The following is a 13,143-nucleotide window of genomic DNA, read 5'->3' on the forward strand; positions in this document are numbered from 1 at the left end:
TTCCTCCTTCAATCGGGTATGTCTGCGAGTCAAACACAGTTTCACAGTGTGTTCCCTTTCTTCAAATGACAAGCACATCTTCTGCTTTGCTTTGGCCTTAACATAAAATGAATGTAAGATCTTGTGTGGCACTAAAGGCCTCCTGCAAATGATTCCATTAGAAACAGTTTGGGTTCATCCATCACACAGTCACCAAAGTGCTTAGCTTCCCAGGGGCACAGCAAACACCTTTCCTTTTTGAATGAAGAACTTGTCTGTTTTGTGCCAGCAGCACATCATCTCTTCCTTCTCTTTAGAGCTTCAGGCTTCTCTTAACATGGTGTGCTATAGTAGAAAGGATGGCCTCTGTTCATTCCTGACTTTGGGGCCCTCTTCACTTTAGCCTCACCATTGCTTTTGATTGTGTACTTTTTGGAGCTTTTGAAAATCATTAGAACTCAGCCTACCACTTTGTACACATTGACCCTTCTCTGAGCTCTACAAACCGAGGTTGTATTTTCCTGGCTGCCTAGATTTTTTTTTTCTTCTGATGTTGGGAAGAATATGGTTAGTTGGATGAGGGTTCAGACAGAATCCATAAGTGCTTTTAAATTTTTTCCTGCTGATTAGTTCATTGCTCTCTTTATCTTATTATCCAGATTTCTCTTCCAGTCTCAGGAATTTTTTTCCCCCATAAAGCCCTATTGGCTGATATATATCTAGCATACTGCTACCTGCTCGACTGCCTTATGGTTTCTCTGGGAGAAAATTGTGAAATAAACTCACATTCAAATCTGAAGCTCTTCTGAAAATGGATGTGAATAAATTAGATGCCCTGGGAATTAGCCAAAGCTAATTGACTAATAATCTTTTTATCTACCTGAATAAGGAGAATGTTTAATAAATATCATTAACATTCTCTGCTAATATTACCTCCTTATGAAGCAGAATTATATGGTAGCTTCATTCTAACTGGTGAGGTCTTGATATTCAAGGACAAATGTAGTAAACTGAGCTACAGAGAATAAGTACAAGGAGCGTTCATTCAACAAACCTTTACAGAACACTATGTATAAGCTAAGTGCTATACCTACCTGTAATTGACCTCTTTTTTTCTGAAAAATTATTTATTTATTGTCAAAGTGATGTACAGAGGGGTTAATTTCATAGTATGGCAGTGGGTACATATCTTGTACAATTTGTTACCTCCTCCTTCTTTCCCCCCTCCCCCTTCCTCCACCCCCATGAGTTGTTCAGTTGGTTTACACCAAATGGCTTTGTAAGTATTGCTTTTGGAGTCATTTGTCTTTTCACCCTTTGTCTCTTGATTTTGATATTCCCTTTCTCTTCCCTAGTTCTAGTACAAGTATATACAGAATCCAGGGTACTCAGGTGAGATACAGTGATAGTATGGGGACAACCACAGGAAGGGGATACAAGAGGAACAACAGGGGGAGGGGGGGAATGAGGGAGGAGGTAACAAACAGTACAAAAAAATGTACCCAAGGCCTAATGTATGAAACTGTAACCTCTCTGTACATCATTTTGACAATAAATAAGAAAAAAAGTACTGTTGATCAGCTGTGGTTTGTACCATAAAGAATCATAAGCCTGGCTGGATCATTCAGGAGGTGGGGCCCGCAGGGAGGTAATTAGATCCTTGAGGCAATGTGTTCAGTGCTCAGAAGGGGTCCACCCCTGCTCAGATTTGGCCTCTTTACATGTGCTTTTTTCTCTTTTCACTTTCCCTGCCATGTTGGAATGCTAGTCCCTGGTAGCTGCTTGTACATACTCTTTAAAATTTCTACCACTAGAATCAGGAGTGATATTAATCTCATTTCTTCATAAGGTGCCTAACTCAAATATTTTGTTATAGCAACTTGAAATAGATGAAAACTTAGAAGATAAACAACTTCTGGGAATCTGATGGTGACTGCCTGCAGTGTTGATTATAATCAATAAAATTTGTTGTGTTCAAATTATATAAGAGAGTAGACCTTAAGGGTCCTTACCATTTCCTCTCATAATAAATGTAATTGGTGATGAATGTGTTGATTCATTTGATGTGATTATCATTATGCAATGTGTACATATGTTACTCATCACACAGTACTCTGAACGTATATGATCTAAAGGAATCATATATATCAGAGTTCTTGGAAACTTAATTTATGTTAGCTGCTTCTTAAGTGGTTTAATAATAAAATTTTAGAAATTATCAGGAAAGGTGAAAAAGAAGAAGAACAACAACAACAACAAGCTACAATTTCACATGGCATGATGAAAATAATTAATTTACCTCTTATGATACAAGAGGATAGACAGAAACCCAGTAAGTCATATGGATTTAATCTCATGTGCTTACTTGATTCTAGTTGTGATTAGATTAATACTTGTCAGACTCTACAATTAGTGCTCAAATCTATCAAACAAATACTTTGTTATCTGAGTGCAAAGTTTATATACTAACTTGTGTGATCAGGTTGACATTGACCTAGGGAGGGATTCTCGCCATGCTGGTGGCATTCTAGTGACATCTGGCTGAAACGTATGTTGTGACTGTACCTGCCAGGTTTTCTTGCAGGTTACAAGCTAGCAAAGTGCAGAGACAAAGGAGAACATGATTGAATAGTGGAACAGGTATTGGCTTCATCCCCAATTTTTTTTTAAATAGATAGCAGCATGTTCATCAGTCTTTAGCCTCCACCTTTTGGAAGGTATAATTTACATATTTATATAAGATATAAGTGAGGTACACTACATAAAATTTACCATTTCCTTCATCCCTATTGTCCTTTCCTTTTGACACTTTTATAAGTATTTCCACTAAATATTCAAGGGGAAAGAGGACATGACATTAAAATATTTTTAGCATTTGGGAGGTTTAATTTTTAGCAAAAGGACTAGGAAACTAACAATCTCAAGTTGGGGTGCTAGTTATTTGACTTCACACATTTCCTACTAGTATAAATATTCATGATTAACTACATATGAATCAAAAGCATCTTTTGCAGACAGAGCTAACATTTACTGACTGCTTCCTTGATGCTCAACTGATCTTCATTGCAGAGATTGGTGAGGAGAAGAGAAAGGAGTTAGAGCAGAAGGCAAAGTTTTCGTCACCTCTTCCATAGATCTCTGTGGAATTTCCATGAATATTCCTATGTTTTGTTCATGTAGCCAGTATTTAAAGCCCTGTGTAAGATACACTAGTGGACACAAAGAACTCATGTTAGATCATTCTTGTTGTTTGTAATCAGGATGGAAAGATAATATACGTATGATAGAGAATCGGAAAAAGACAAAACGAGAGTATACCAGGTAAATCACAGACTGGAAACATATAAAAGTTGCCTTCTACCACTCTGTCAATAAGATAATGTTACCTGTAATCCAAAAAACAGTGGCTCAGATAGCAAGGGTGCATGGCTCATTGGTATATTAAAGCACGATTGTTAGAAATGACTGAGTTGAATACGGTCATCTTAGGTGGCTTCATGGCAAAGACAGAAGTTGAACTGTGCCTTGAAAGACAGGTAGAAGTTGGAAACACTAACAGAAAATAAGAAATGTTATTGGTATATTTATGGGGACCACAACTTTTGGGGAATGACTTTATAATATGGTGGTGATATTTCTCTTTAAGCCTGATATTTAAAGAGAGAGAGGGAGAAGAAAGGGAGGAGAGAGAGAGAGATTGTGAGGTGATTCTTCTCCAGTCTATTCTATTCCATGACTCTAGAGCAGATGAAGGATGAGAGGAAATGCATGCTTGGCACTTATAAAGAAGACAGAAGAGAGACCACGTGTGATTGAGTTACTGGAAGACTAAGCAGGAAGCTGTCTATCACTTGTTCATCATACTGCAATCAGAACATAATAGACATATGTTTTAGGTTTAGAGATTTGAGTGGAGAAACACATTTTGACATGCCCTCCATTCCTGCTTGCATCCATTTCTACATGTTAACTATTTGATCTTCTCATTGTTTTGTAAATTCACTTACTATTGCCTTGTGGTCAGCCTAAACCACCTCTGTGTCTTTGGATGATCACAAGAAACCTAAAGTGGACACTTTACCATCATCATTCTGGACCCATTCTCATGAAGCCCCTTTGCCACCTATAAAAGTGCACCGTGTCATGGCACGTCATCTTTAAAGTTTTTTAAAAAATAAATTACTATTTTCTTAAGAGTACTTTTGCTTTCCTTTTTGTTGCGGCCTCCTTGTCCTGGTATCATGTGGACTTTGTGGACTGTGGCCTCATTGTACATTCCCATTCCTTCTTCTCTGTATGTTTCAGCCACGTGGCTCTGCTTTCCTCAAGGAAGACTTTTCTGGTCCTCACACTAAAGTAACAACTCAATTATAGGCCTTGCAAGGACATCCTGTATCCTTGTAATTGTTTAATGTCATCTTTCAAGAGACACTTAGGGTGCCATGACTGAACAAAAGAGATAAGGAATTGTGAAACCTCTGAAATGCAGCTGGGGGAAGACCTAGTAAGTAAGTAACATCAAATGCCAAAGGATAAGTACAATAGATAAGAAATGAGGTAAGTATAGGATAAGGAAGATCAGGAGAGCTAGATGGAGGTAGAAGGTTGCAATATTAAAAAAAATGATGAGTATCACTTTATATGGCATAAAAATTGATAAGTATTACAGGGTTAAATGTAAAATATAAAACTCAGTCCTTGCATAAATCTTGGAATGAAATTGTAAATCGTCAGTAAATATTTGTCCAGGAGACTAATGAGCAAATATATCATGATTATACTCACTCAAAACCTTCTAAGGCCAGCTGGTCACAGAGCACATAGGATGCTCTCCTCAACCTGTCACAGTGCAGCAAACTGTGGCTGAGCCTGGGGTTTTCTGCCTCCTACTCTGTAGTTTCCCAGGGTGAAGGAATTCTCTCACTTCTCTGTCTCTTGTGAGATTCCAACAAGGTTTGACAGAGCTAATTAATTACTCTGTTGATAAGGGGACAGGGACTTCCTGGCCATGGTGTCAGAGGTACCAGAGCATCAATGGACAAACAACACCACACTGTTCCCAACGGTGAGCATGCAGGGAGACATATAGTACCTGAGTTTACTCATAGTTTGTGCTCATATTCATACATTCATTCATTCATTCTCTCACACACATGTGAACACACACACACATAAGTACACATTTTCTTTCTGTCTCCTCTTGTGAAAAACAAACAGCCTGGTTCCTGGGCAGCTTAGCTTTAAATTGGAAAATGCAGCCTTGCTTGACAGAACAACAGTATCACAGCCTCCCCACTGCTCACAACAGCTTGTGACATACAACCCAGCAGGCAAGATCACAGAGGGCTATCAAATACCCTGGAAGCACCCGGTGTGAAAGGATTCCCTGTGTAACTTCTTTAGAATGCTAGTCTATGGAGGCATTTCCTCTCTTCTCCAACAAGTTCTCACCTGGGACTGGATCTTAGGTTCCTTTCTTTTTGACTAATTAATGCCCATCTCTGTCTCTTCAATCAATAGAAACCAATATGGCACTAGGGAGGAAAAGCAGACAAAAATCCCTTGGGCGGTAGAAAGAAAGGATGATGAGACAGAACTAAAGGTCATTTTGTTCCCTCTAAGCTTGACAACACAACAAATGCTCCTTTGAGGACACGTCATAGAGGCCTAGATTCAAACCAAACCCAAACAAAAATACACAACTTGGACTGCAGGCAGCTCTTGTGTGTTTTAAATACTTTTTTCATCCAAATGCTTATGGCCCCTGAGAAGTCTAACTCCTATAGTTACACAAGGTCACCACTCTTGCATTCTTTGAACCAAAATTATTGATGAAAATCTAAAATACTTAGCTGGATTGTCAGCATTTCAACCCCTTTCCCATTCTAGCTAAACATAATGTTTTTTTTTTCTCTGCCTTCTTCTGGGATGGCCAACATTGTCTCACATAATTGCACATCATAGAGAGAGTATGGGGTCTTCTGTCGCCTGCTTCGCCCATCCCATCACTCCTATCTTCAAACCTGTCTCCCTTCTTCTCATCAGTACAATCACAGGTTTAGTTGACTATCATCCAGGAAAAATGCCTCTCCCATATGAGTTCTCAGGGCACACATTGTTTTTGTTGTCATTGTTTTTAAGATTCTGAAGGATTCTGCATTAGCCTGACTATACTTTTCATTCTGGGTTGTGAGGTGTCTGCTATAGATACCTGTTTGACTTATACATGTGTCATTTAATGGATAACCTCTCACATCCTGCACCGAAGTGCTTAGCAAGGCCTTGCTGGATTGTTGGGTGAATGATTATAATGGAACCTTCTTCTCAAAGCCTGTCTTCAAAAGTTGAGTCTACAGTGTATAGCAGCCAGGAATACCAGATCTTTTCTGTAATAAGTACCATGGTCTATCTTAGAATAGACTAACATATTGCACATTGAAGTTAAAGCTTATCAATGGGCATTTCTCACTGAAAGAGTGTGAAAGACCCCAACAAAACAATGTTTTGATCATAATATATCATCAGCATTGTAATATTCACCATGACGACATGATAAGGGTTTTGTTGTAAATTTTTTAATCGATTACTGCAATTACTTTTTTATATTGAACCAGAGTGGGATGCAAAAGAACACAAATATTAACTGCTGAAGTATCACATTCATTGCTTTCCAGCTGAGAGCAAGAAGAATGTATTCTACACTGAAAGACTGAAAGCTGAGCACTTTTCCCTGTGACTTCCGTGTCTGGGGCCTCTGGGATGTGTGTGGGTGTGTGTATCGGTGTGTCCTCACGTCTCTATGTACTTCTGGTTCTAGCTCCAGTGCCTCAAGGATTCTGTTAATAGAGCGTTGAGATTTCATTTCCTTCCAGTCTTCAGTTTTATAGAAGGAAACATTAACTCACTACTTTAGAATTAGGAAAATGACTGTGTGCTCCTCCCCACTCCCCCACCCCCCAGCTATTTTTCCAAATGGGTCATTATAGGTAAACAAAAGCAATAACATAACAAAGAAATAGGGGGAACACCCTTTCATTGGAGGCTTAGACACCTTCCTCAGCATCTCTGATGGCCTTTCTGATCAGTGGCTGCTGCCCATCTGCTTCAGGGAGCAAGATGAACTTTGGTGCTTGGTACTCTCTTTGTGCTTAATGTTGTTGTGAGGGTTAAATATTTTTTTACAGAGAAGGTTTATTTTTCAGTGGGCATTTAAAAATGTTTTTTTAAAAAATAATGAACTAATTTGTCTTTTCAATTTTACCTTAAAAAAACCCAAAAACCCTTTTCGGCACTCTGGGGATTGGGAATTGAACCCTGAGCCTTGTGTAGGTTAAGCAAGTGTTCTGCCTCTTGAGATATGTCCCCAGACCTAATCTTACTTTTTAAGAAAATTGGTCATGGAGTTTGAACTCAGGGACTGGGCACTGTCCCTGGGCTTTTTTTGCTCCAGCCTAGCACTCTCCCACTTTGAGAGACAGCTCCACTTCTGGTTTTTAAGTGATTAATTGGAGATAAGAGTCTCACAGACTTTCCTCTCTGGGCTGGTGTGCATCTTGGTTTAGCAGGCCAAAATCAAACCCAAAAGTCATTGTTTCAGAACATCTTGCCTTTGCCCCCTCTCTACCCGCTTCTAGTTCCTATAACCTTCCTGTGACCTTGGGGAGAAGGTTTGCAGGCCTAACCTGATCCAACCAATGAAGTGTTACTTTGCAAAGCACCTAATTAGAATAGGGCACCAATAAGACTACAGTCCAGCATATAGGATCACCTAGAGAGAGGGACAGAGAGAGGGACAAAGACAGACAGACACAGAGACAGCCACCTGAAGAAGACGAGATAGATGACAGGTGGAGTAGTGAAGGCAGCTGAAGCAGGTTTCAAGCTAAATGCTCCTCTTTTGAATAAAGTTCTACATGCTCATCCTCCTTTGTCCTGTGTTTCATTCATGAACTCCAGAGACACAAACCAGAGCAGATCATAGCAGTCTGGAAAAAGATGTGTGTCCTGGGCAATGGCACAGAACACTAAGCAGGCATCACCTACTACAGGGCCACAACCCTAATGGTCTCTGCTGGCTACTGAGCCAAACAGGATGTGTGGGCTCTGCCCTCCACCAGTAACAGCAGAGAATTCTGTACCATTCTGGAAAGTGACTCAAAAACTATGTGAGGGCCCAAACAACCACCCAAGGCCCCTCAATCTGATTGCTTTGCTAAGTTCTGATCCAATTCTACGTTTCCCGTGATTGTGAGCCTCATGGGTCTATTGGTGGTGGTTTTGTTGTTATCTTTCTGCCTTAATCAGAGCTTAGTTAATGGCTAGCTACAGAACACTGAATGTTTACTGAGATTTATGGTGCATGGCTTGACTGTTTAACTGTGGAAAGCCGGAGGAGGGAGATTGAAGGGAAAGGGAGCATCATTGTCACCCTCCTATTGTACGTGGCTCTGTGCATTGTCATCCTTCACAAGCATTGAAAAGTGTGCCTAAAATTAAGCCAAGTAAAACTTTTCTCTTAAAAGCTTAAGTAACGCATTCCTAAGTCCTATATGTCCTACTGATGAAATCTATCACACATTCATCTACAATCTTATTTCATTTGTTCCTACCCTGGAGTGCCTTTGTTGTTTTTAAGAAACAGAGCTAGATTTTTCCAGCTTTGGAAAATTAAGTGCAAACTGTGATCTTGGTTGGAGATCATGTACTGAATAGAAATGATGGAGCATAGGGAGGGGAATTCATTACCGCCCAGGAAGTTAATGCCTCTTTGACATGTGTTAGGGATGAGCTAGCTGTATTTGGAGGATTGTGGATCACCCTAAGTACTGCAAATAAAGTGAAATGTAACTTTCACAACTCATTGTTTTTCTCACCATTTTGTTTTTTTCCTACTTTCTCTTTGACCCTATGGCACTTCCAACTAGGATTTGACAACATAAGAAAGATAACTTTTAGCTTGCCCACTGCTAATTTTAGTCACACTATCCTTTTCATCTTAAACTAACCTAAGCATGAGGAACATCCAGGAAGTTTCACTAATGTTAAATGTTATAAAATTCACATGTAAGCAATGCCTTTGACACTATCTGAGTCATCGTTTGTGCTCTCAAGGAAAGTGACACCAGGGACCGACATCCCACATGGATAGTCCCAAAGATTACATAAAATTTAAAATGACAGGCATTGGTGCCTCATGTCTATAATCCTAGCTACTCAGGAGGCTGAGATCAGAAATTCAAAGCCAGCTGGGGTAAGAATGTCTGTGAGACCCTTATCTCCAATTAACCACCAAAAAACCAGAAGTAGCACAGTGGCTCGTAGTAGTAGAGCACTAGACTTGAGTGAAAGAGCTCAGGGACAGCTCTTAGGCCCTGAATCCAAGCCCCACAGCCAACAACAACAACAAGAAAAGAATCTTAACTATTCAATATTCTACAGTAGACAAACTAAAGAATAAAAAAAATTATAAGTAATACTTCTCACTACCATTTGTGATCCCTGGACTAGAAGGATTTTCCTGCCTGGCACTGTGGCTGAAGCCTGTAATCCTAACTACAGGTCCTTGAGAGGTGGGGAAGGCGGTGGTATCAGCAATAACAAGAACCTCTTTCAAAAGGCTCCATCTTTTGAGGTTACCTGGGAAGCAGTAGAGGAACCTTTCTCCTTTTCTGCCAGGGTAATTTCAGAGGAAGTCTACTGAAAAGCTTAAACAGCACACCTAACTCAGCAGTCACAAAAAACACTTCCTCAGCCCAGCAGGATCATGGGAGGCCACAGAGAGAGCCTGAACTTGCCTTCACATGAGGACAAAGGGACATTTCCTTGTCGTGCACTGCAGCAGTGTCAAAGGAGGTGTGATGAAACACGTGGGACCAAAATAAGATTCTGAGCCTTACCAGAAACCAAAGTTTCAGTGAAAAACAACTCTTTCAAGAATAAGGAAGATCTCAATTCAAAGAGAAGACAATCAACAGATGTCAAGACCAAGACCACACAGATATTAACAATATTGGAGAATTACAAAGTAGCCTTCATGGAAATGCTCCCACCTTACTAAATGTTACTTACTACTAAATATTACTTAATCACTTTGCAAAATGGGTGTTCCAGAAGGCAGTAAGGCCAGATGTGGGAAGGAAAATCTGCTATGCATGACATGCTGCTAGCTAGCACTTGAGGCTATCAGATGGCTACTTTTTTTCTCATTTCAGAAGCATGAAATATTGCAACATTGTTTGTTTTCATTTTCTAAACCTTAATTAGTGAGGCTGTTAATATTTGTTCACTTATCATCCATATTACTTTACACATTTATTTTTTACCATATCCATTTTTCTAAGTTGTTAGTCTTTTCTAATCATTGATAACACTTAATTTTATTTTAAATTGACACTGATTTATATCTTTTACATTTTTAATGGCCATTGAAACTATGGATTAGCATTATAATAGAATAAATATATTCAATGGTATTTGAATTTGAAGCTTAACAAGAAAAGTCTCTGATTAAAATTTATTACACTAATAAAACACACATATAAAATACATCATTAGGAAAATTAAAAAGCAAGCAGAAGCTGGAATAAAACCATTTTGCAAAACACATAAAAAACACCTTGTTTCAAAAATATAGAGGGAACACCTTGAAAATAATGAGATGATCAGTCCAATCATAGAAAGTGAAAAGATATGAATATTTGTTTTATAAAAGGAGATATACTAGGGCTGGGGATATGGCTTAGTGGTAAAGTGCTTAGTGCTAAAGTGCTGCCTCGTATACATGAAGCCCTGGGTTTGATTCCTCTACACCACGTACATAGAAAAAGCCATAAGTGGTGCTGTGGCTCAAGTGGTAAAGTGGTAGCCTTGAGCAAAAAGAAGCCAGGGTCAGTGCTCAGGCCTGAGTTCAAGCCCCAGCACTGGCACAAAACAAAACAAAACAAAACAAAAGGAGATATACTAATGTGTAATAAACCTGGGGGAAGATGCTCACCATTATATGCTATTAGCAAAATGCAAATTAAAAGTAACAATGCTATATCATTTCAGAAATAATAAATGGATATCATAAGATGATATGGAAGACACTAAAAATGTTGTGGAGACTGTAGAGAAATGAGAATACTCAAATATGCCAGTCTTAAAAGTTAAACATAATTTAACATGTGACACAGAAATTTTCATCGATATTTACCCATGAGAAAGAACGTATGAATCCACTTAAAGAGTTATACAGAGACATTCATTAGAATCATTATCCATAAGGTTTTTATATGTAACCTAAGATTGTATATAGTAAAAAATTGAGACAATCTACATTTCCACTGATTGATAAAGGTATTACAATCATTCAACAGAATAATATTTGCCAGCAATAAACCAAAATTATTCATGTGCTACAATATAAAGGAATTTCTTAGGTCTTGGGCTAGCTGCAAGACTAGCCACAAGAAGCCGCATAGTATGATTCTGTTTATTTGAAATGTCCAGAAAAGAAAGATCTCTAAAATCTGTAGGTACGTTTAGGGTTACCCAGGCTTAGATGGTGGTAAAGTTGGTGATGGTGAGACTTATCAGTAGACATGAGAATTCCTTTATTCTGTGTGACAATTGCACAACGTGGTTAGCATTCCAAAAGATCGTGGAACTGTGTAATTGAAATGGTGAATGTATTTAACATATGCCTCAGTACTGTACCCCAAAGCTTGTCTTGTACTTTTATCTTATTTTTATTCTTTATTAATTGCATGAGAAAGTCATCTGAAATGCTAGATGTCTAATGCTTTTTCTCTTTCTGATACCCTACTGCCACATGGATAACATTACAATTTTTATTTTCATTTGTATCACACTGTATCTCATTTATGCTAACAAGACTATTCATCTAAATAATAAATATGGACAAGTGAATTATAAGAAACGTTGATTAATGGCAAAATGAAAACAGTATGTGTAAATCAATAATCAAATCAGTGTATAAATTTTTATGCTTATAGATTCCTTCCTTAATATAAAAATTAGTCCTTCCTAAATCCTAAAAAACAATGCAAATGTTCTATGGGTATTATTTTATAACAGTTAATATCCATTTTAGTTGAAAAAATAAGTTGCCTAAAACATAATTTAAATATTCTGATGGATAGGGACTTATAAGTGTATAATATTAAATTTGATTGGAGAGAAATTTTATTGACAAGTGAGCATTTGGTATCTTTTAGAGAGAATGAAATGTACTTTAAAATTTCATTCCAGAAAATGCTTAAACAACACTTGGTAAAAAGAGAAAATAATTAGGCATTAACATTAATTCATAATTTTTTTAAAGTACAGAACAAGTGAAAAAATAGTCACTGTTCAGAGCAGATACAGGTAACACGTGAGTCATTGCTCCAATAGAGAGTAAAAGGTGTTGGGGAAAAGTTCTTTGTAATATGGCAATTTTCATAACAGCCCAAATCTTCACTTCATTAGTTTTCATTAAGGAGAACTCAAACTATTCTATCACTTATACAAGATTATCCTCGGTTTAAAGGGGAACCGGGATGTTCTGATAAACTAACAATAAGCTGCAATTGTCTAGCTACTTTCTTCTTATAAGTTTAAGGGAATGCATTATTGCTTTAACATTTTATGTTTGGGTCACACACTCAGCACAGAGGGCATATAGAGACAGATCAGTGATGTATTAACTCAAAATTGTTCATGGCTGAGTAGTCAAGGGAACAAGGGCAAATCATGGGGAGGGAGAGAAGTCGGAAATGAGAAGCCTGTAGTAAATATCAACCCCAGAGGGAAGGACAAGTGCAAAAGCAAACATGGTTGCGAACTAGGAGGAATCAGGCACAGGTAGGGATGTTCCATGCAGGATAGAGACAATCACAAATATTTGGAGGAGAATCTGTTTTGTGACATGAGAGCAATCTACTAGGCGAAGGCACTGTGCAGCCTCAGGAAATTAGAATTCTGCCTGGTATATGCGCAGGAGCTACCTAGCTGGTCATTTTGGCTCTGAGACTATTCATAGCTGGTGTGCATTATGTGCTTTTCATTGGAATTATTGCTAGTCTAGATTTATTGTACCATAGTTTTGCACTGTTTAAAAATACGATGATATTTTTATGTGTGGATCTAAAGGATTTCTCAACATGTGGCTCTTATACCATG

At 38.3% G+C, this 13,143-nt stretch overlaps 1 protein-coding gene across 4 annotated transcripts in view; it reads left to right on the plus strand.

Moving 5' to 3' along the window:
• The window catches only part of Plppr1 (phospholipid phosphatase related 1), a 243,638-nt gene that overhangs the window by 128,335 nt on the left and 102,160 nt on the right, over positions 1 to 13,143 (plus strand). Inside the window, exon 1 of one of the 4 annotated variants that reach the window (XM_048338202.1) lies at positions 12,776 to 12,825. The exons of 2 other annotated variants lie outside the window; for them this stretch is intronic. The gene's annotated coding sequence lies outside the window, so the exon portion shown is untranslated. Of the gene's footprint in view, positions 1 to 12,775; positions 12,826 to 12,930; positions 13,009 to 13,143 lie in introns of those variants that run through there. One more of the 4 variants, XM_048338207.1, reaches the window with a different exon arrangement.

The sequence above is a fragment of the Perognathus longimembris genome, chromosome 1, assembly GCF_023159225.1.
Source record: "Perognathus longimembris pacificus isolate PPM17 chromosome 1, ASM2315922v1, whole genome shotgun sequence".
Taxonomy (NCBI): Eukaryota; Metazoa; Chordata; class Mammalia; order Rodentia; family Heteromyidae; genus Perognathus; species Perognathus longimembris.